This window comes from Lutra lutra, chromosome 3, assembly GCF_902655055.1.
Source record: "Lutra lutra chromosome 3, mLutLut1.2, whole genome shotgun sequence".
Taxonomy (NCBI): domain Eukaryota; kingdom Metazoa; phylum Chordata; class Mammalia; order Carnivora; family Mustelidae; genus Lutra; species Lutra lutra.
The window spans coordinates 156,575,995-156,600,221 of record NC_062280.1 but is presented as its reverse complement, the minus strand read 5'-3'; positions in this window follow the sequence as shown (position 1 = coordinate 156,600,221).

Below are 24,227 nucleotides of genomic sequence, written 5' to 3'. Positions count from 1 at the left end.
CAGTTATAAGAGTAGCTTATTAAATATCATTCCTGGGGCACCTGGGTGGCTCAGTGGGTTAAGCCGCTGCCTTCGGCTCAGGTCATGATCTCAGGGTCCTGGGATCGAGCCCCGCATTGGGCTCTCTGCTCAGCAGGGAGCCTGCTTCCTCCTCTCTCTCTACCTGCCTCTCTGCCTGCTTGTGATCTCTCTCTGTCAAATAAATAAATAAAATCTTTAAAAAAAAATAAATATCATTCCTTAGAGCCTTAAAGACTGTATAAGCAACTATATTCTTTTATTAATATTTTCCTAAAATACTGAGAATATTTGCTCTTTCCTAGTCTCAGTTTTGAATGTCACAGCCCTGGAGCCAGAAAAGGTTGCAGACACTTGAGGAAGGGAATCAATTTGACTATTTGAATGGCTTTTCACTGAAGGCAGTTATTATCTGGTTACTATTGGAAAATGGGACACTAGGAGAGCAAGGCATGTGACGACAAAATAGTTACTTAAATTTTATTCTGTGGCCATCTGGAATAAAGAGTCAATTAAGGTAACACTTTGAAAGACCAAATGTCAAATGTCTGCTGCAATAAAACATATTGATGGAGAAAAATGTGCCTGGGCTATCTCCCCGCTTTATGAGAAAGACTGAAGTAAGAAAACAGCAAGTGCAAGATTTTAAATTAGTAGCTTGAAGCACAGAGAACCCGCCAGTTCCAACCATCCAAAATAAAATCTACTTCTTGTAATTAAGGGCTGTTTTCATAAAACATCAGATTCAGGGTCTGATAATGTGGGTTGCCGAAATCATTTCTAAGTTTAATTCACATTCTTGCCAGAACTATTATTTAAAATCAGGAAATTCATGGGATAAAGTAGGACTGAGAGAATGGAAATGAGAAACTATGGATGAATTTGGATGACTGTGAATATAATTATATGATAAACTTGTCTGATGGTCTAGTTTGGGCTTATTTAAAAACCATATAGTGGCTGACCCTAGGCAAGTTATCTCACAAGGGAACACCAACTGACATCAAGTTGCACCCCAGCAATTCCAACTGCCATCCCATCTCTAAGTGGACCCAGATTCAACACACCCCCAGTCAGTGCAAAGTTCTACCCAAGATAAGAAGCCTCACATGCCACAAATACTATAGCATTACTCTATGTATCAGTGGAAATCTAGGTAATTTTAGAAACTGCTTTTGTTTATTAGAGCCATAAAGAAAAAAAAATACTTAAATACAGCCAAAAGTATCTATAAATGTGTTCTGGACAAAGATTCTAGACTCTTTAAGAACTAAACTGAGCATGGGGTGCCTTGGTGGCTCAGTGGGTTAAAGCCTCTGCCTTCAGCTCAGGTCATGATCCCAGGGTCCTGGGATCGAGCCCCGCATCGGGCTTTCTGCTCAGCAGGGAACCTGCTTCCTCCTCTCTGCCTGTTTCTCTGCGTATTTGTGATCTCCATCTGTCAAATAAATAAATAAAATCTTAAAAAAAAAAAAAAAAAGAACTAAACTGAGCATCTTCAGGTGGTTTTTAAGTTTGCTGAGGTGGGTGACTAAAATTGGACTCACTGGGGTTGCAGTACCATATATTCCTTCTAGTTTACGATAACAGGAACGCAAAGGACAAATGAAATGGAAGTGTTCAATTAGATTATCATATAAGGTCTGCCTCCCTTCATTTTAATTATATCCCACAGAAGCATCTGAACACTTAATTCAACAAGGTAGTAAAAAATCAACTAGAGAGAACACCAGCATCCTTAACAAGGCTTACACTGCCTAAACCTGTAGGCTGTGAAAGACACCAGGGGACAGAGGGGACCCTGAAGCAGTAAAAGCCAAAAGGCAGCACACAATCACTAGATAGTTTAATAATCAGCAGTGCTGATTAGTTACCAGAATGGTTGATACAGTAAGATTTCTAGTTAATTGGCCATTGAGTTTCAAAGGGTAAAATACACGTTCCAAATCCTATTTGACATATGCATGTATGATTCACTGTATCCCTGTATTCATTGTATCTGTCTCTCCCATGCATTCGCAATACATGACATATATATGACATACATATGTCATATATATATGAAAGAAATAACTCTAAATTACTATGTAAGTTCCAAATATAAGCCACTATAATAGAGAAAGTAAAAATCCCCTCCCACAAACAGGAATAGATTATTTCTTGGACCAAGAGGATGAAAAAACCTAGGACTCTGCACCAAAGGTTTTACAACAGTGCCCCAGGACATACTGTGTTTTCTTTCTACCTTTAGCCAAAGGTACTCAAGACCAGTTCTGAGGATAGAATATATAGGAAAAGAGACATGCTGAGGTATCTGTGCAGTTACTGATCACTGGCTCTCACTCACCATTAACACTTGGAGGCGCACAACGCTGCTACCCTATCACAGGTCAGGGTGAAAGTCTATGGAGGTAATGTGATAAAAGGAATGCTGGGCAATTTCCATCTCACAGTGAACCCAGTATATTCATGAGGTCACCCAGTTATGTCATCAGTTCCAGAATCATGAAGGCACCAGACATCTCAAAATCCTATCTGCGTGTCCCTATTTAAAATGGTTTCTAAAACAGTTCTGAGGTTTAATTTGTTATATACATCTGATTGCATTGGCACTGTACTGATGGTACAAAAGCAACAGTCTGCGGGTGCTTCAGTAAAAATTAAGACAGCGACATCCCTGGTAGGAGTATTCACTGTATCTTTCTCTGCCATGCATTCACAATACACACATACACCAACGCTAAAAAGCAACTTTACTCAAGAATGTACGAGTGAAACAGTAAAACAGCGCTTCATCTTATTAATACCTATCAGACAAAATGAGAAGTATGCAAAAGTTCTTTTGCTGCAAATCAGCATTTAATGATTGTCTAGAGTAAAATTACTTGTGTTCTTATTTCAGTTAGAAGCTCAACTAGCTTCTTAGTTCATATAATAGCTTCACTTGAAGAGAAATTAAGGAAAAAATTCCATTTACAGCTGCATCTCAAAGAACAAAATAAATAGAAATATATCTAACCAAAGGCACCTCGGTGGCTCAGTCAGTTAAGCATCTGACTCTTGGTTTCTCCTCGGGTTATAATCTCATGGTTCATGAGACTGAGCCCCGCTTTGGGCTCCGTACTCAGTGGGGAGTGTGCTTGAAAAGTCTCTGCCCTGCCACCACTTGCTCTGTCTCTTTTTCTCAAATGTATTTTTTTTAAAATCCTTTAAAAAAATAAATAAATAAACCTAACCAGAGAGGTGAAAAACCTACACTCCGAAAACTTTAAGATTAATGAAAGAAATGAAGATGACACAAAGAAATGAAAAGACATTCCATTCTAATGGATTGCAAGACTTAATATTGTTAAAATGTCTAGACCAGCCAAAGCAATCTACAGATTCAATGCAATGTCTATCAAAATACTAATAGCATTTTTCACAGAATTACAAGTCATACTAAAATTTTTCACACAACACCCCAAATAGCCAAAGAAATCTTGAAAAAGAAGAAAGGTATCACAATCCTAGATTTCAAAATACGCTACAAAGTAATAGGAATCGAAACAGAATGGTACTGACACAAAAACAGATACACAGATCAAAGGAATAGAATAGAGAGCACAAAAATAAAGCTATGCTTATATGGTCAATTAATCTATGACAAATCGGGCAAGAAAATCCAAAGACAGCCTCTTCAGTAAATGGTGCTGGGAAAACTGGACAGCTAAATGCAAAACAATGAAACCAGACCACTTTCTAACACCATACACAAAAATAAACTCAAAATGGATTAAGGACCTAAATGTGAGACCTAAAACCATAAAAATCCTAAAAAACAAACAAAGACAAAAACATATACGCATGGCAATATTTTTCCACATATGTCTCCTCAGGCAAGGAGGCATGGCAATATTTTTGGCCATGGCAATATTTTTCTACATATGTCTCCTCAGGCAAGGGAAACAAAAACAAAATTAAACTTTGGGACAACATCAAAATAAAAAGCTTTAGCACGCCAAAGGAAACCATCATCAAAATGAAAAAGCAATCTACGGAATGAGAGAAGATGTTTGCGTCATATATTGAATAACTGGTTAATATCCAAAATATATAAAGAACTTATGGAGGAGGACCTGAATAGACATTTTTCCAAAGAAGATATACAGATGTCCAACAGACACATGAAAAGATGCTCAACGTCGCTCAAACCACAAGGAGATATCACCTAATACCTGTCAGAAGGGCTAAAACAAGATAAGAAATAATGAGTGTTGGTGAGGATGTGGAGGAAAAAAAAAAAAACCTGCATGTTATTGGAAATGTAAACTGATATAGCCACTGTAGAAAAAAATTACGAACAGAATTACCATATAATCCAATAATTTCACTACTGGGTATTTGTGCAAAGAAAAAAAAAACACTAGCTCAAAAAGATATATGCACCCCTATGTTTATTGCCACATGATTTATAATAGACAAGATATAAAAGTAATCTAAGTGTCCATCAATGATGAATAAGGAAGATGTGGTATACATACATACACACAAAATGCATATATATGCATACATACATACATACATATATGCACATACATATGTATGTATGTATGCACACATTCGTATACATATGTATACACATACATACATATACATACATAATATATATGTATGTGCATATATGTATGTGTATACATATGCCTAAATATATGATGGAACATTACTCAGCTATAGGAAAGATGAGATCTTGCCATTTGCAACAACATGGATGAACCTAACCTAGATGGTATTATGTTAAGTGAAACAAGTCAAACAAAGAAAACTAAATACAGTATAATTTCATTCATATGTGCAATTGAAAAAGCAAAACAAATGAATAACAAACAGAAAACAGAAGCAGACTAATAAATACAGAGAACAAACTAATGGTAACCAGAGGGAAGGGGAGGGGAGAGGGCAAAATGGGTAAAGGAGAGTGGGAGATACAGGCTTCTACCTATGGAATGAGTAAGTTATGGAAATAAAAGGCACAACATAGGGAATATAGTTAATGATACTGCAACAGTGTTGTATGGTGACAGTGACTATACTTTTGGTGAGCATAGCACCACATATAGAGTTGCTCAATCATTATGTTCTATACCTGAAACTAATGTGCCATTGTATGTCAACTACACTAAAAAAATTTTTTTTAATTTCACTTAAATGAAAGACTGGTAGAAAAGTTATATATCTATATATATATATATATCTCATACCATGAGCTTGACAGTTCCCCAATATTTAAAGAGTATTCAAATAAGATTTGTCATGGCATTTATGAATGAGATTTTGGATACTGCATAATAAAATGTGTCAAAATATGAATAGTCCAAATAACACCATGAATCAATATTTCCAAATGATCAATGCTTGATGTTACAAAGTCATGGAGACATAAAAGATCCATTCAAAGTGCAGATGGACTGATTAATAGAGTATGAGATTTATTGATAAGGTTTCAAATTCTGCATTACAACTGACCTTTAAGAAAGTACCACTTTTCAAGTTTTCTTGTAATATCAAAGAAGAATAACCACAATTACCTGAAATTCTATTAAAGTATGACTCTCATTTCTAACTACATGTCTTTGTAAGACCAAGTACTCTTCATATTACTTTTCACATACTTTAACTTAAAATATATTCAACAGGGGCAGCTGGGTGGCTCAGTGGTTTAAAGCCTCTGCCTTCAGCTCAGGTCATGATCCCAGGGTCCTGTGATGGAGCCCTGCATCCGGCTCTCTGCTCAGTGAGGAGTCTGCTTCCCTCCCTGCCAGCCTCTCTGCCTTCTCTGCCTACTTGTGATCTCTGTCTGTCAAATAAATAAATAAATTATTTTAAAAAAATACATACAACAGGGGCAATCTGGGTGGCTCAGCAAATTAAACATCTACCTTTGGCTCAGGTCATGATCCCAGGGACCTGGGATTGAGCCCTGTGATTGGCTCCCTGCTCAGTGGGGAGTCTACTTCTCCCTCTCCATGTGCTGCCTCCCCTGCCCCCCAATTGTGCTCTCTCTTGCTCTCTCCCTCTCTCGCTCTCAGATGAATAAATAAAATCTTAAAAGAAATACAGCAATTGATTATAGGAATTCAACTTTGTTCTATTAACCAAGACATTAAAGTAGCTTACAAAATTATAAAATACTGGCACTTTTCTCATTTTTTGAAAATACAGTGATACTTTCATAAAATTATATATGACAAATTGTCCTGTATAAGTTTATTATTGTTATTTTAAAGAGAATCAATAAATACATATTCAACAAAATTCTCATTATAATATTGAATGTGGCACATATCTACACATTTTTACTCTAATAAACAAAAGCTCTTTGGGGACCTCAATAATTCTTCAGAGCATAAAGTGACCCAATACCAAAAACCTTGAGAACTGTTCAACTAGATAAACTAAGCAACTAAAATTCCTGACAAGCATGATGTGACAATATGGCAGAGTAGGGATTTCCCAACTTCAATACCCCTTACAGAAAAATCAGCTAGCCACTATCCATAGACAGGATGCCTTTGTAAAATTCTCAGAAACAAGAAAGGACGTTGAAGCAACCCCTTGGACCACAAAAACTGAGAAAAGGAAAACTTCATTAGAAGGAAAAGAGAAGCAATTTCACCTGGAACACATTTCCCCTCCCCCAGGATGGCACAGTGCAGCTCTGAGAATATTTCCCTACAGTGATCCCAAAGTGGACTTCCCATTTCCCTAGCATTATAAGACACTTGCTGTGAGGCTCACATAGGTCTTGCCTCACAGGGGACACTGGAGGAATCAGAGGGGATAGGCTACAGGAGATCAGCTAGAGACAGTGAAGGAGGTGGGGCTCACAGTAACCAACATGCAGATTTTGGCAGACGCCATTTCTGGGGCAGAAGTGCCCAAGCAGAGAGCCCAGTCAGTGGCTCTCCCCATTTGCATAGCCAAGCTGTGGCTCTATTTGGCCAAGAAGCATGGTTGGCAGTTCTGCCCAGTTTGTGTCTCCAGTCAATGGGCTATTTCAGCTAAGGAGCAAATCCTATAGCCTGCCCAGACAGGGAACCCATCAACAATCTTGTGGCAACCTCAGAGGCCATCCTACAAACCTACAGGGGCAGAGACCCAGGACAGCAGCTCCATCAGCTATGGAGCATAATCTCTGGCCCCAACTCATTAGGGATCCTGATCAGTGAATGACCTCTAGTGAACTTCAGCAGTCTCAGAGAACAGTTTACTACATCACTCAGCCACAGAGCACAACCTGAAGTCCTGCCTGATTGCTGAATACAGCCTATGGACTGACCTAAGCAGGATGTCCAGATGGTGGCTTCACATAACCTATAGCTTACTCAACCCCCAAAAACGGACCTTCCCAACAGCAGACCACAGCCTCTAGCCCTACCCAACTTTAAGGAACAGCTGTTAGCCATGCCTAACAAGGCTGCCTGGCCAGTGACCTCTCCCAACAGCTGAGCCCAACCTGTGGCTCTGACCAACTTGGAGGTTATCTACTGCCCCATCTGAACACAGAGTATAGCCTGAGAACCCACCTGATCATAAAACCTTGCTTTCAGCCCTGCGAATATGGATTCTAGCCAGCAGCACCATCCAGATAAGAAGTACAGCCTGACTTTCAAGTTTCCAAAAGTCAAAGACAAAATTTTGAGGTAGCAAGAGAAAAGAAACTTGTCACAAGTGAGTCCACATAAGATGATCAGTGGGTTTCTCAACAGAAACCTTGTAGGTCAAGAGAAAGTGGAATGATATATTCAAAATCCTGGGGAAAACCTATCTACCAAGAATACTGACCTGGCAAAGTTGTCCTTCATAAGTAAACAGGAAATAAATTGGGACACCTGGGTGGCTCAGTCAGTTAAGCAACTGCCTTTGGCACAGATCATGATCCCAGGGTCCTGGGACTGAGTCCCACATCAGGCTCCTTCCCCAGCAGGGAGCATGTTTCTTCCTCTGCCTGCCACTCTCCCTGCTTATGCTCTCTCTCTCTCTCTGATAAATAAATAAAATATTTTTAAAAAGAGAGAGATAGATGCCTCAAACAAAAAAAAGCTTAGGGAGTTCATTACCACTAACCTGCCTTGCAGAAGTGCTAAAGAGAGTTCTTCAAGCTGAAATGAAAAGAAACTAAATAACCATGCATAAACATATGAATATGTAAAACTCCATGATAAAGGTACATACATCAAGTAAGAGGATGTAAGATCCTCTTACATCAAAGTAAGATCCTCTAATATTATAATGATGATGCATAAATCACTTTCAACTCCAGTTTAAGAGTTAAAGGATAAATGTTAAAAACAGCTGTAACTAGGGGCACCTGGGTGGCTCAGTCGTTTGAATGACTCTTGGTTTTGGCTCAGGTCATGAGCTCAGGGTCATGGGATCAAGCACACTCAGTGTGGAGTCTGCCTGGGATGCTCTCTCTCCCAGCCTCTCTCTCTCTCTTTCTCTCACTCTCCCTCTCTCTCAAAATTAAAAAAAAAATAAATAAATCTTAAAAAATAGCTGTTAACTACAATAATTTGTTACTAGAGTCACAATACCCATAAAAATTGTAACATCAACAACTTAAAATGTCACTGAAGAAAACATATGCAGTTTCTGTATGTTACTGACGTAAACTTATCAGCTTAAAATAGTATATTATACTGTAAGAGATTTTATATAAACTTCATGTTAACTTCAAAGAAAAATCTGCAGTAAGATACAAAAAAAAAAAAAAAGATAAAGAAATCCAAGCATACCACTACTAGCCTTCACATCTCAAAGGAAGACAGAAAGAGAGGGAGAAAAAACCAAAAGATCTCCCAAACAGTCAGAAAACCATTAATAAAATGGCAATAGAAAGTCTTTATCAATAATTGCCTTAAAGGTAAATGGGTTATATTTTTCAAAAAAAATTCATAGACTGGCTGAATAAAAATACAAAATCCCATGATACACTGCCTCCAAAAGTCTCACATTAGATCTAAGGACACACAGGCTGAAAATGAAAGCACTGAAAAGATATTCCAAGAAAATGCAACCAAAAGAGACCAGGAGAAGCCACATACCTGTATCAGACAATAAAGACTTTTAGTTAAAAATAGTCACAAGAGACAAAAAATGTCATATAATGACAGTGGTCAATTCACCAAGACATAATAATTCCAAATACTTAGGCATCCAATATTGGCACACCTACATATGAAAAGCAAATACTAAACAAGCTAAGGAGAAATAAGCAGTAGTACAGTAGGGAACTTAATACCCCACTCTCAACAACAGATAAATTTTCCAGACAGAAAATTAATAACAAAAGAGGAGACTTCAAAAAAACTACAGAGCAAATGAACCTAACAGACACATAGACATAAAGATATACATATAGATTAGATGTAATTATAGATATCCAGACAGGGATATGGATATAGATATACAGAATATTCCATCCAAGAGCACTAGAATACATTCTTCTCAAACATGCAAGAAACATTCTCCAGTATAGATCATATTTTATACCATGGAATAAGACTGTACAAACTAAAGAAGTTAGGGGGCGCCTGGGTGGCTCAGTGGGTTAAGCCGCTGCCTTCAGCTCAGGTCATGATCTCAGAGTCCTGGGATCGAGCCCCGCATCGGGCTCTCTGCTCGGCAGGGAGCCTGCTTCCTCCTCTCTCTCTGCCTGCCTCTCTGCCTACTTGTGATCTCTCTGTAAAAAAAAAAAAAAACTAAAGAAGTTAGAGATGACATCAAGCATTTTTTCTAACCACAATGGTGTGAACTAGAAATCCATACCAGAATGAAAACTGAAAAATTCACAATCATGTAGAAATTAAACAACATACTCCTGAATAAACAATGGATTAGGAAGGAATCAAAATGGAAATAAAAAATATCTTGAGACAGACAAAAATTGAAACACAAAATACCAAAATGAGTAGGATGTAGCAAAAGCAGTTTTCTTTTCTTAAGATTTTACTTATTTATTTTTCAGAGAGATCACAAGTAGGCAGAGAGGCAGGCAAAGAGAGAGGAGGAAGCAGGCTCCCTGTGGAGCAGAGAGCCTGATACAGGGCTGGATCCCAGGACCCTGAGAACATGACCTGAGCCAAAGGCAGAGGCTTAACCCACTGAGCCACCCAGGCACCCCCCAAAGTAGTTCTAAGAGGAAGGTTATAGCTATAAAAGTACATATATTAAGAAAAACTAAGATCTCAAATAAATAACCTAACATTACATCTCAAAGAACTAGATAAAAGAACGAGGCAAAAAATTAGCAGAAGGAAGATAAAAAAAAAAATTACAGCAGAAATAAATGGAATAGAAACTAGGAAAGTAATTGAAAACATCATTGAAACTAGGGTTGGTTTTATTTTGAAAAGATAAAATTGACAAATCTTAACATGAATTAACCCAGAAAAATGAGAGAAGACTCAAATATAATTCTAAATGATAAAAGAGACTTTATGACTGTTATCACAGAAACACAAAGGGCCATAAGACCCTGCTGTAAGCAATTATACTCCAATAGACTGTACAACCTAGAAGAAATGGATACATTCTCCTGGCTAAGGGGGACACCATCATTGCTGAGGACTTTTTTGTCGGCTCACTTTCATAGATCAGAGATGATATGTGCATGTTGCAGTGGTATTTTATTCCATCATCTCAAGAAAAATAACATGATCTTGAGGAATAAAAGCCAAATTTTTTTATTAACATATAATGTATTATTTGCCCCAGAGATACAGGTCTGTGAATCATCAGGCTTACACATTTCACAGCACTCACCATAGCAAATACCCTCTCCCCGATGTCCATAACCCAGCAACCCTATCCCTACTCCCCCAAGCCCCCAGAAACCTTCAGCTTATTTCCCGAGATTAAGAGTCTCTATGGTTTGTCTCCCTCCTGATCCCATACAGTTTCATTTTTTTCCTTTCTACGCCCCATGATGCCCCCGAATATCTGAGACCAGAGGAGCACAGTTACTATAGTAAGCCACAGGAATGAAACAGAGACACAAAGCCCTATTTTATGAGACTTTCCTGATGATGGTTAATTAATCACAGAGTCCCTAAAAATTCAATAGAGAGACACCATTTTAAAGTGCTGCTTGACATATAGTGTAAGGAAAAAATATAAGCATTATAACTCAATTCACGGTCATGAAAATTCATGGTCTTTTTTTCTAGAACTAAGCTGGTACTCAGACCTATAGTCCTCTAAGGTGGAGTCTAGGTCTTTCCTCAGAAAGTCATATAGTCATATTTGTATGAGTCATAGTTGTATTCAGTGAATCTTTCTTCAAGAGTTCTATATTTTCCAGGTGACTATAAACTTGAAATAGATAAATAACTATTCCTCTTGGGGATATTAGATACTAACACAACATTGAGCTTATGTTGACCCTGAGAGACCCAACATGCCACTGAGGTCCAAGACTGAGAAGACAGACTTAAGGAGGTAGGGCTTAGATACAGATTTAGCCCAAGCTCATTTAACAGGACATCCAGTGGAACCATGGATCCACTGGTAGTCCCTAGACTGAGTAAGTCAGGGGCACTAGGATAGTAAAGACCATGCCTAAGTCCCAGTAACTGCCCACCCACTTCCTATTTATAGGATCTACATGGCCCAGACGAGTTGATACATGAAATTAACCATTTCACGATGGAAGAGCAGAGGCACAGGAACTGGAAAGAAAATATGCAAAATTTCTCTGTAGCCCTATTCACAGTACCATCTATTGCTTTGATATTAAACTAAAGGTAATACGGACTCTTCAGTGAAAATTCAAAGATAGAAATATCATTGAATCTGTGAGAGATAAAAAGGTATGATTCCTATCTTGGCCCATTTATCTAATTACTCTCTAAAAGAGTCATTTGTGAGCTGGAGAATGACAATTGATTATTACAACCATAAACAGATGGGTGATGCCAATCAACCATAATTCAAGATCTGTTACCTCTTGAGTAAATCAACATAATCCTGGAGTGCCGCCATTAACTCACTAATAACTAAAATCCACAGCAATTTACCTTTACTAAATGAACACTACCCTTTATTAACGTACCTCATTCTGTCACAGCATAGTTCAGAGAAACTTTATTTACCCTGTTAGCCATCTTAGTTTCGAATTTTCCAAAAGAAATCAGGAATTTGGGTATTCTACTTATTTGGCCAAGTGATTCCAGAACCGTAAGCCAGCTACGGGCAGGAACTGTGTCTAAGCTTTAATTTCCAGAGCAAAACAAACAAACAAACAAACAAACAAAAAAAAAAAACAAACAAACTTCATTTGGTCCTTAGCAGACATCCAATAAATGTTCTCATAATACATGACTAAATAAGTGAATTACACAGAACAGAGATGGGTTCACTAACGCAGCATAAGTTCCCTGTAACTATATCTGTTTGTAAGGATATTATACTCTCAAGAAGAGGTCCTCAGAAAGAGAGACCAGGATAATTTCCAGTCTTTTGCTTCAGTTACACAGAAGAGAAAATTATATAACTGCCTAGATATGTTACAAGAATTTCTGAAGTTCTAGGAAAGAATGTCCAATGGAAAAAAGATAGCCTCTTCAATAAATGGTGTTGGGAAAATTGGACAGCCACATGCAGAAAAATGAAATTGGATCATTTCCTTACACCACACACGAAAATAGACTCAAAATGGATGAAGGATCTCAATGTGAGAAAGGAATCCATCAAAATCCTCGAGGAGAACACAGGCAGCAACCTCTTCGACCTCAGCCGCAGCAACATCTTCCTAGGAACATCATCAAAGGCAAGGGAAACAAGGGCAAAAATGAACTTTTGGGATTTTATCAAGATCAAAAGCTTTTGCACAGCAAAGGAAACAGTTAACAAAACCAAAAGACAACTGACAGAATGGAAGAAGATATTTGCAAATGACATATCAGATAAAGGGCTAGTGTCCAAAATCTATAAAGAACTTAGCAAACTCAACACCCAAAGAACAAATAATCCAATCAAGAAATGGGCAGAGGACATGAACAGACATTTCTGCAAAGAAGACATCCAGATGGCCAATAGACACATGAAAAAGTGCTCCATATCACTCGGCATCAGGGAAATACAAATCAAAACCACCATGAGATATCACCTCACACCAGTCAGAATGGCTAAAATGAACAAGTCAGGAAATGACAGATGCTGGCGAGGATGCGGAGAAAGGGGAACCCTCCTACACTGTTGGTGGGAATGCAAGCTGGTGCAACCACTCTGGAAAACAGCATGGAGGTTCCTCAAAATGTTGAAAATAGAACTACCCTATGACCCCGCAATTGCACTGCTGGGTATTTACCCTAAAGATACAAACGTAGTGATCCGAAGGGGCACGTGCACCCGAATGTTTATAGCAGCAATGTCTACAATAGCCAAACTATGGAAAGAACCTAGATGTCCATCAACAGACGAATGGATAAAGAAGATGTGGTATATATACACAATGGAATACTATGCAGCCATCAAAAGAAATGAAATCTTGCCATTTGCGACGACGTGGATGGAACTAGAGGGTATCATGCTTAGCGAAATAAGTCAATCAGAGAAAGACAACTATCATATGATCTCCCTGATATGAGGGAGAGGAGATGCAACATGGGGGGTTGAGGGGGTAGGAGAAGAATAAATGAAACAAGATGGGATTGGGAGGGAGACAAACCATAAATGACTCTTAATCTCACAAAACAAACTGAGGGTTGATGGGGGGAGGGGGTGGGGAGGGGGGTGGGGTTATGGATATTGGGGAGGGTATGTGCTATGGTGAGTGCTGTGAAGTGTGTAAACCTGGCGATTCGCAGACCTGTACCCCTGGGGATAAAAATATATGTTTATAAAGCTGTAAAAAAAAAAAGAAAAAGAAAAAAGAAAGGATGAATACCCAAGTTTTGTAGCAACATGGACGGGACTGGAAGAGATTATGCTGAGTAAAATAAGTCAAGCAGAGAGAGTCAATTATCATATGGTTTCACTTACTTGTGGAGCATAACAAATAGCATGGAGGTCAAGGGGAGATGGAGAGGAGAAGGGAGTTGAGGGAAATTGGAAGGGGAGGTGAACCATGAGAGACTATGGACTCTGAAAAACGATCTGAGAATTTTGAAGGGGTGGGGGGTGGGAGGTTGGGGGCACCAGGTGGTGGGTATTGTAGAGGGCACAGATTGCATGGAGCACTGGGTGTGGTGCAAAAATAATGAATACTGTTATGCTGAAAAAATAAAAAATTAATTAAAAAAAAAAGAATTTCTGAAGTTCTAAGGCCACAAACTCTCAACTTATATAATGTGTATATATTAATATGTATATGTACATTTACAATATAAGTACACATGTGTGTATGTATATTATGATTTATAATAACTTGGGTTTTTATATATATAAGGTAAGATGTATATATACATATGTACCAGCTAAAGACAAAATTAAAATTTATCTTGAGTAATTTTGTTTTTATGTTTTTCTCCAATATTCAGGGTTTTTTAAAGATTTAATTAGAGATCCTTGATAGGTATTTTTAGTTATGCTCAAATTTACCCTCTTTATTCATTAGTAAAGAAATAATTATTTATAATTATTGAATAAAATTATTAATACAAATTATTAAAATTATAAAAATAATTTATAAAATAAATTTTTATAAAATTTTATTAAAAATAAATAAAAATTATTAAAATTACAAAATTATTAATAAAATTATTGAATATAATTATTGAATAAAATCAGACTTACAATTTACATTTTTTATAAAAACTTAGAGTACCTAAATACCCCACTGCTTTCCTGAAAATTTAGTACTATAGGTAGCATAACATTTTTATAAAAGCATGATAAAAAGCACAACTGTTCAGAGCATTAAGAAGACTTCTATCAAGAATTCTTTTCCAGAGGTCAGCTGGGAAAATATCAGAGGAGGATGCTAAGCTCACTTCATTCCACAGATACACCTAGATAACACTCACATAAGCATAAACAACCCAGAAAAGAATCTGGGACTGACAGAAAAAACTCTGGAAATACAGGTAGACAAAACCCTGCATCAAACAAGGTTGGGATTGTGAAGACATTCTGGGAGCAACAGACACCATGGCTGTCCATGGTGGGGAGGATGCCAGTGATACAGAAAAGAGCAAAAAACTATCTTTCACACCTTGGAATTATTGAATGGGTAGAGGAATCCCTGAAATATTTGCCTTGAAAGAGGGAGGGGCCAAATTTCTTGAGTTATTATAACCAATGGGATTTAAAGCCTCTATTTCTTCCTGCTTACTTTTGGTAGGTTGTATGTTTCTAGGAAGTTTGTTTTCATAATATTCTGTTACAAGGTTTGTATTACTGTGGTGTTTCTTGTTATTTCTCCTCTCTTGTGATTTTGTTTACTTGGGTCCTCCTTCTCTTTTCTTTTTTCTTTCTTTTTTATTGAGTCTGGATAGTTTTACCAATTTTGTTGATCTTTTCAAAGAACCACCTCCTGGTTCTACTGATCTGTTCCACTGTTTTGTTTTGTTTTTTCTTTTACTTTCTATATCATTTATCTTCTCTAATCATTATTATTTCTATCCTCCTACTGGTTTTGGGGTTTGTTTTGTTCTTTTTCTAGCTCCTGTAGGTGTAAAGTTAGGTTGTTTACTTGAGCCTTTTCTGTATCTATATTTCTATCTAGATCTATGCATCTATTAAGTCCATTTGCTCTACAGTGTTTTTGAAATCTCCTCCTTTATTATCAATTTTTTGCCTGGATGATTTATTTGTCATTGAGAGTTGGGATTTAAGTCCCCTACCGTACTGCTGTTTATTTCTCTTTAAATTTGTTTAGTATTTGCTTTGCATATGTAGGTGTGCCAATGTTGGATGCCTAAATATTTACAATTATTATTATAAATATTAATACAAATATTACAATTATTAACTTACCCCTTTATCAGTATATAAAATATACCACTGTGGTTAGAAAAAAATACTTGATATCATCTCAAACATCTTTAGTTTGTTAAGATTTGTTCCATGACCTAAGATATGATCTGTCCTGGAGAATTTCTTACAAGCGTGAGGAAAATGTATCCTGGTGTTTTGAATGGAATGTTCTGTTTATATGTATCTACCATATCCATATCTATATATCTGTATCTATATCTTTATCTATTTAATGAAGGACCAGATGGCTTCACAGGAGAATTCTAGCGAATATTTAAAGAAGAGTTAAGGGACACCTGGATGGCTCAGTTCGTTAAGCGTCTGCCTTCAGCTCAGGTCATGATCCCAGGGTGCTGGGATCAAGTCCCACATCAGGCTCCTTGCTTGGCGGGGACCCTGCTTCTCCCTCTGCCTGAAACTCCCCCTGCTTGTTCTCTCTCTCTCCCTTTCTCTGACAAATAAATAAATAAAATTTTTAAAGAAGAGTTAATACCTGTTCTTCTCAAAATATTTCAAAAAGTAGAAAAGAAAGGAAAACTTCCAAATTTATTCTAGGAGGCTGATACCACCCTGATACCAAAACCATATAAGACACTACAAAAAAAAGAGGACTACAGGCCAATATCTCTCATGAATATAGATCCAAAAATCCTCAACAAAATATTAGCAAGCCAAATCCAACAATACATTAAAAAATGCAGAAAAACTATTCGACAAAGTACAACATCCATTCTTGATAAAACCCTCTGCAAAGTAGGTCTTCAGGGAATATACCTCAACATAATAAAGCCTTTACATGAAAAACCCATAGCAAACATCATTCTCAATAGGCAAAAACCAATAGCTTTTCCCCTAGGATCAGGAACCAGACAAGGATGTCCCCTCTCACCACTTTCATTCAACATAGTACCAGGAGTTCTAGCTATGGCAGTCAAACAACAAAAAGAAATAAAAGGCACTGAAATCAGCAAGGAAGAAGTCAAACTTTCACTATTTGTAGATGACATGATACTAAATATAGGAAACCTTTAACACTCCACCATACCACTACTGTAACTGATAAAAATGAATTCAGTAAACTGGCAAGAGAAAAAAAATCAATGTGCAGAAATGCATTCCTGTAGGGGCTCCTGGGTGGCTCAGTGGGTTAAAGCCTCTGCCTTCGGCTCAGGTCTTGATCCCAGGGTCCTGGGATCAAGGCCCGCATCGGGCTCTCTGCTCAGCGGGGAGCCTGCTTCCTCCCCTCTCTCTGCCGACTTGTGATTTTTGTCTGTCAAATAAATTTTAAAAATCTAAAAAAAAAAATAAGAAGAAAAGAAATGCATTCCTGTACACTAATGATGTAGCAGCAGAAAGTGAAATTAAGAAAACAATCCCATTTAAAAATGCACCAAAAATAATAAAATACCCAGGAATAAACTTAACCAAAGAGGTGAAAGATGTATACTCTGAAAACTGTAAAATACTGACGAAAGAAATTCAAGACAATGCAAAGAAATGGAAAGACATTCCATGCTCATGAGTTGAAAGAATATTGTGAAGATGTTCACACAACCCAAACCAATCTACAGATTTAATGCAATGCATATCAAAATACCAACAGCATTTTTCACAGAGCTAGAACAAATAACCCTAAAATGTAAATGGAACCACAAAGGACCCTAAATAGCCAAAGCCATCTTGAAAAAGAAAAACAAAACTGGTGGTATCACAATTCTGGATTTCAAGTTATATTACAAAGTGGTAGTAATTAAATCAGTATTGTACTAAAACAAAACAGTATAGTATTGACATGAACAGACATCAATGACATCAATGGAATTGAACAGACATCAGTGGAATCGAACAGAAAACCCAGAAGTAAACCCACAATTATATGGTCAATTGATCTTCAACAAAGGAGGAATGAATATACAATGGGAAAAAGACAGTCTCTTTAACAAATGGTGTTGAGAAAACCAGTCAGCTACATGCAAAAGAATGAAACTGGACCACTTCCTTTCGTCATACACAAAAATAAACTCAAAATGTATTAAAGACCTAAATGTGAGAGCTAAAACCATAAAAATCCTTGAGGAGAGCACAGGCAGGGATTTCTCTGACATCAGCCATAGCAACATTTTCCTAGCTATGTTTCCTGAGGCAAGGAAATAAAAGTAAAAATAAACTACTGGGATTACATCAAAATAAAAAGCTTCTGCACAGCAAAGGAAACAAAAGACAACCTACTGAATGTGAGAAGATATTTGCAAATGACATATCAAACAAAGGGTTAATATCCAAAATATATAAAGAACTTCTAAAATTTAACACCAAAAACCAAATAATCCAATTAAGAATGGGCAGAAGACATGAACATTACATTTCTCCAAAGAAGGCATCCAGATGGCCAGCAGACAAGAGAAAAGATGCTCAACATCACTCATCACCAGGGAAATGCAAATCAAAACTACAGTGAGAAATCATCACACACCTGTCAGAATGGCTGAAATCAAAACACAAGAAACAACAGGTGTGGTGAGGATGTGAAGAAAAAGGAACCCACACACACTATTGGTGGGAATGCAAAGTGGTGCAGCCACTGTGGAAAACAGCATGGTGGTTCCTCAGAAATTTCAAAACAGAACTCCCCTATGATCCAGTAATCACATTACTGTATTTACTCAAAGAATAAGAAAACACTAATTTAAAGAAATATGTGCACGTCTATATTTACTGCAGCATTAGTTACAAAAGCCAAACTATGGAAGCAGGCCAAGTGCACATCCAATGATGAATGGCTAAAGAAGATGTAGTATGTGTAAACACACACACACCAACACACATATACATACACAATGGAACATTATGCAGTCATAAAAAATGAAATCTTGCCATTTGCAGTAACATGGATGGAGCTACAGAGCATAACACTAAGGCAAAGTAAGTCAATCAGAGAAAGGCAAATACCATATGATCTCACTCATATGTGGAACTGAATAAACAAATGAGCAAAGGAGAAAAAAAAGAGAGAGGGAGAGAAACCAAGAAACAACAGAAAACAAAATGATGGTTACTAAAGGGGAGGGGTGTGGGGGATGGATGAAACAGGTGACAGGGATTAAAGAGTACACTTATGATGAAAAATAAAATATTTAAAAAATTATTTTCCATCCGCACCGAAATGTGTAGTCAAAGTGTTTAAACTCACCTCTAAACAATGTGAGTAGCTTTCAGCTGTATAGAACTAAATGCAAGCAACTTTACTTCATCAATGTTTTCACATAAGTAGAAATCATATTTAATATAAAGTATAATGATAATTTTCAAAGATTTTGTGGTTTTGATGAATAATGAACTGGAAATACTTTAGGAATAGACTTTCATTAAAAATTTAGACAAAATACAAATCTGTTACTAGGTAAAAAATGTCTTTTTTAAATTCAAAACTTTAAGAAGTTTCAAAAGTGCTTAATAATTGGAAATTATCCTGGGCACTGAGAAAATTTAGTTCCCATGGAAGTATTGTTATAATTCTGCTACATAACAATAAAAAGCAAATGTGTGCTGCTTATGCATCTGAAGTCAGCTGGGGTCAGTTAGGAGACTCTCTGATCATCTTATCTGGATTGAACGGTTGAGTGATCTACATTGGCCTTTTCTGAGACCTATATGGTGGCTCCCGTCAATCTGTGTTTCATCCTCCATTAGATTATCACAGTGTCCTCATCAACATTCTTCAGAAAAACAGAATCTATAGAGCATGTACATATGTGTGTGGGTGTGTGTGGGTGTAAAGGCTGAAATCCAGAAAGTTCTATTGAAGTCCGAAAGTAGTCCACTACAGAAAAAAGAGCCAACACTGCAGATGAAGTTCAAAGGCAGTCAGTCTGCTGGAAAATTCTCCCTTCTATCCTACAGGCTGTTGTTTTAGTTCTATTCAGGTATTTAACTGATTGGATAGGGCCTGTTTGCATTATGATGAACAATCTGCTTTACTAAAAGTCCACTGACTCAAAAATTAATTTCATCCAAAAAGATCTTCACACAGGGCACCTGGGTGGCTCAGTGGGTTAAGCCGCTGCCTTCGGCTCAGGTCATGATCTCAGAGTCCTGGGATCGAGCCCCGCATGGGGCTCTCTGCTCAGCAGGGAGCCTGCTTCCTCCTCTCTCTCTGCCTGCCTCTCTGCCTGCTTGTGATCTCTCTCTGTCAAATAAATAAATAAAATCTTTAAAAAAAAAAAAAAAAAAGATCCTCACAGAAAGACCCTGAATAATGTTTGACAATATATCGGGATCTGGGTGTCTCTGATTAGCTGATACATTAAAATTAACCTTCACACATGGGAACAGCACAAGCATGGGAACACAGGAAAAAATATGCAAAATATCTTTGAGCATATTCAGAACTGGTATAACACCATTTCTGCCACCATCTATGGGATCAAGTAAGTCACAACACCAGCCCAAGTTTAAAGAATGGGGAATGGGGTGCCAACTCTTCAGGAACTTCAAAGTCATATGTCAAGGTATATGGATACAGAAAGTGGAAAACAAAGTTATTAATGCAATCAGTCTAAACACTTTTTTTAAATCTTTGGTATGATTTTATTTTAACAAATGCATCTTCATTGCCTGACTTAATCATATGCTTAGATGAATAATTTAGGATGCTTTGTTACTAGTAAGTCCAGATAAATTTGTGAGATTTGAACTTAAAAAGTATCTATTTTTGCTTGAAAAATGGTTAACAACCATATTATATAGCACACCAGATTTGCAAGTTAGAATTTTTAACCACTATAGCAAAAACAGTAAACCAGATGTTTAGTCATCTATCAACACTTTTGTGACCTACAGAATATGTAGTGTGAGCAGACTGAGCATTTATACACTTTATGCCCTGATTTAAGGCTGGATCCCCAATGCTTAATGATTATACAAATTTAAATAATGAGCATTTAAATGTCATGTTTTTGTCCTGAAGTGATGTTCCTCTTTTTTTCTTCCTTCATAGATCATTTTATGGAAGGAAGAGGTTACAAATTTCTACATGAATGATGCCAAGGAAAGCTTAAAAAATTGAAGCAAAATAAAAATAATTTCATATAAATATTGACAAGAATTTTTTATGTTAAGATAAATCTTGGTAATCATTTGGTTTTTCAAATATCGGCTAAGCCACGAATAATATCAAAGTGAAAAAAAAAGAAAAATTATATATGAAACATTTTCTGATAATTTCTGAAAAAAATATGATTAAAGTCAATAGAAAAATATTTGTAATTGTTATAAACTATGTATTTTTTCATTTTTATTATCTGTTGGAAATCTTAATCTACTTTGATATTTTAAGAATTATGCATGAGGAATATTTTTATCATGCTTATTTGAAAAGGCTTTATTTTTGTTTTTATTTTTTTATTTTTATGATTTCCTGTTTTCAGATTTCAAATTTATTCTTCCTACTGGTGAGAATATAAATTCTAAGTATGAATAAATTATATATACAAACAGCCAGATGTGTAGTGTACAAATAAATTACACTTAAAGCAGCTGGAGCTTACCAAATAATTTGGTACTACAAATTGGTTTTAAGTACTAATTTAGTGACTCATAATATTTACAAAGATAACTGACTAATAAAATGATTCTCTATTATACAGAGATACATTTTTATCATATAACTTCATCTTATTTTATACAGTATTCATGTCACCATTTTCAGGACAAACCCATGACCCTTTATTTTTCTAGAGTCACACATAGGAAGCATCTGTTGGTCTCTTAGTTTAATTCATGATACCTGCTAGCATCATGAAAGCAACAAATGATTTTTGAAACTTAACTCAAAGTCGCGAGTAGTTGCAAAGATTTAAACACATGTAAGAACTTCTTCCATTACATATAATTTTCCTCCAGTCAGCCTCATCTTAGCAAATTCCAAATTAGGCAAATAGATCAATCATATCAGGATACATAAGAAGAATAAACTTTAAAATTAATCTTCATCATCTAGTCAAAGATGTTTATCTTTAGACCTATATCATCTGGATATCATTTCTTTGTAGGATTTTGCCATCTTTTGAACTAGTATAATACTAATTATTCCATAAATGTACCAAATAAATCAGAGGCACCTAACTTTTAGGCAACTATGTTATCACTCTGAAATATTTCAGATCTTCATATAAAACATTTCAGACTACATAAATCCTATGTACTAAAGGAAATAAAGGAAATACTCCAGGCCTGCAATATAATTAAGAACTGGACTATAGTACCAAAAGCATATTATTTTCAAATATATTCCTCTAGATTTCATCTCTTGAAATGGATAAGGTACATTATAGAATCTGGGAAAAGATAATCTTCAACATAGAGGCTAAATGAGAGACTAACATAAGCTAAGCAGGAGCTGTTAAGTTAGAAAAAAAAAAAAGGTAAACCATGAAGCAGTGTTACACTGGTTTTGGTTAGAAAGATCTCGATGCCACAATTGTCTCTGACATTACTACGTGGGTTTGAGCACCTAAATAAAATTTTCAGGAATTTTAAATTTCTTCCTGTCAGAACCAATCATAATAATAAAGTTTTAGAGAAAATTTGAGAATTAAGTGATAACTCATATGGATTATTTGGCACAAAGTAATTCCTCAATATGTGGTTACTGCTATCCTTTATACTCTAATCTTTACTGGCACAGGAAATAAGTTGGCCTCTTGTAGTGTTTTATCTCCAGACTCTAGGATAATTCCTGTAACATCACATGCACGATAAATATTGATGAATGGGTTAATAAATATATCTGGCAAGCACAAAAAAAAATGGGAAAAGAACAGATGAGAATTTAAAACACTACATTTCGGGGCGCCTGGGTGGCTCAATGGTTAGGTCTCTGCCTTTGGCTCAGGTCATGATCTCAGGGTCCTGGAATCGAGCCCCATATCGGGCTCTCTGCTCCGCAGGCAGCCTGCTTCTCCCCCATCTCTCTCTGCCTGCCTCTCTGCCTACTTGTGATCTCTCTCTCTCTCTCAGTCTCTCTCTCAAATAAATAAATAAATAAATCTTTAAAAATAAATAAATAAATAACTAAAATGCTACATTTATCATTTCTACATTTCTGTTCAATTAATTGGAAAGGCTTTACTTAATAAGACATATTGAACAGAAAGGTACTGTCCCATTTATCTTTAATCATTTATTATATTAATATACTATGAATTAATGTAATTACCTTAATTTATGGGAAATCCACATGGGAAATGACATTCCAACAGAAATGGTAAACATTCAGATAAAATCAAAGAAAATACTATGTAATAAGGGAAGAGATTTTTATTTTTTTTATTTTTTTTATTTTATTATTATTTTTTAAAGATTTTATTTATTTATTTGACAGAGAGAGATCACAAGTAGACAGAGAGGCAGGCAGAGAGAGAGAGAGAGGGAAGCAGGCTCCCTGCTGAGCAGAGAGCCCGATGCGGGACTCGATCCCAGGACCCTGAGATCATGACCTGAGCCGAAGGCAGCGGCTTAACCCACTGAGCCACCCAGGCGCCCAAGGGAAGAGATTTTTAAACTGATTCTCAGGAACTTAATAATTTATCCTTGCCCTATCTGGAATTTACTTTGTTTATGCTTTTTACTTTGTTCACACTTTTTAAAAATATGACAATTTCTTCAATGGTCATTTCACCTCTGGTCATCACACAACTATCTTCCATATTCTCCTATTTCTTGGTATAGCTATCCACCCAGAATTCCATATTAATGTGTTTACTGCACTGCTTTTGCACATTCATCTCTATTTACTCTTTTCCCTGATATTTTCTACATACTTTTGTATCCTCCTCTTCACTTTGGGAACTCTTGAATGATACAATATATAAATCTAGGGCTTTAAATTAAAGAAATACTTAAAAAATTGGTGGGAGAACTACTGTAATAGTGAATTAGAAAGTTTGAAGTGACTAAAATATCTTAGAAAGTATTTTCTCCTAAGTCTGATTGCAAGCATTTGAGAGATAACAACAAAATAAAAACTGTAACAACAGCCAGGAAAAGAAGAAAGCCCAAAGAGCTAAGCTGAGCATTTGAGGTCATTCTTCCCTACCTTTCCAGGAATTTAGAAGGAGGTAAGTGAGACATTAAGAAGCTAAGCAATGGGGGCGCCTGGGTGGCTCAATGGGTTAAGCTTCTGCCTCTGGCTCATGTCAGGGTCTCAGGGTCCTGGGATGGAGCCCCGTACTTCTCCCTCTCTCTCTACC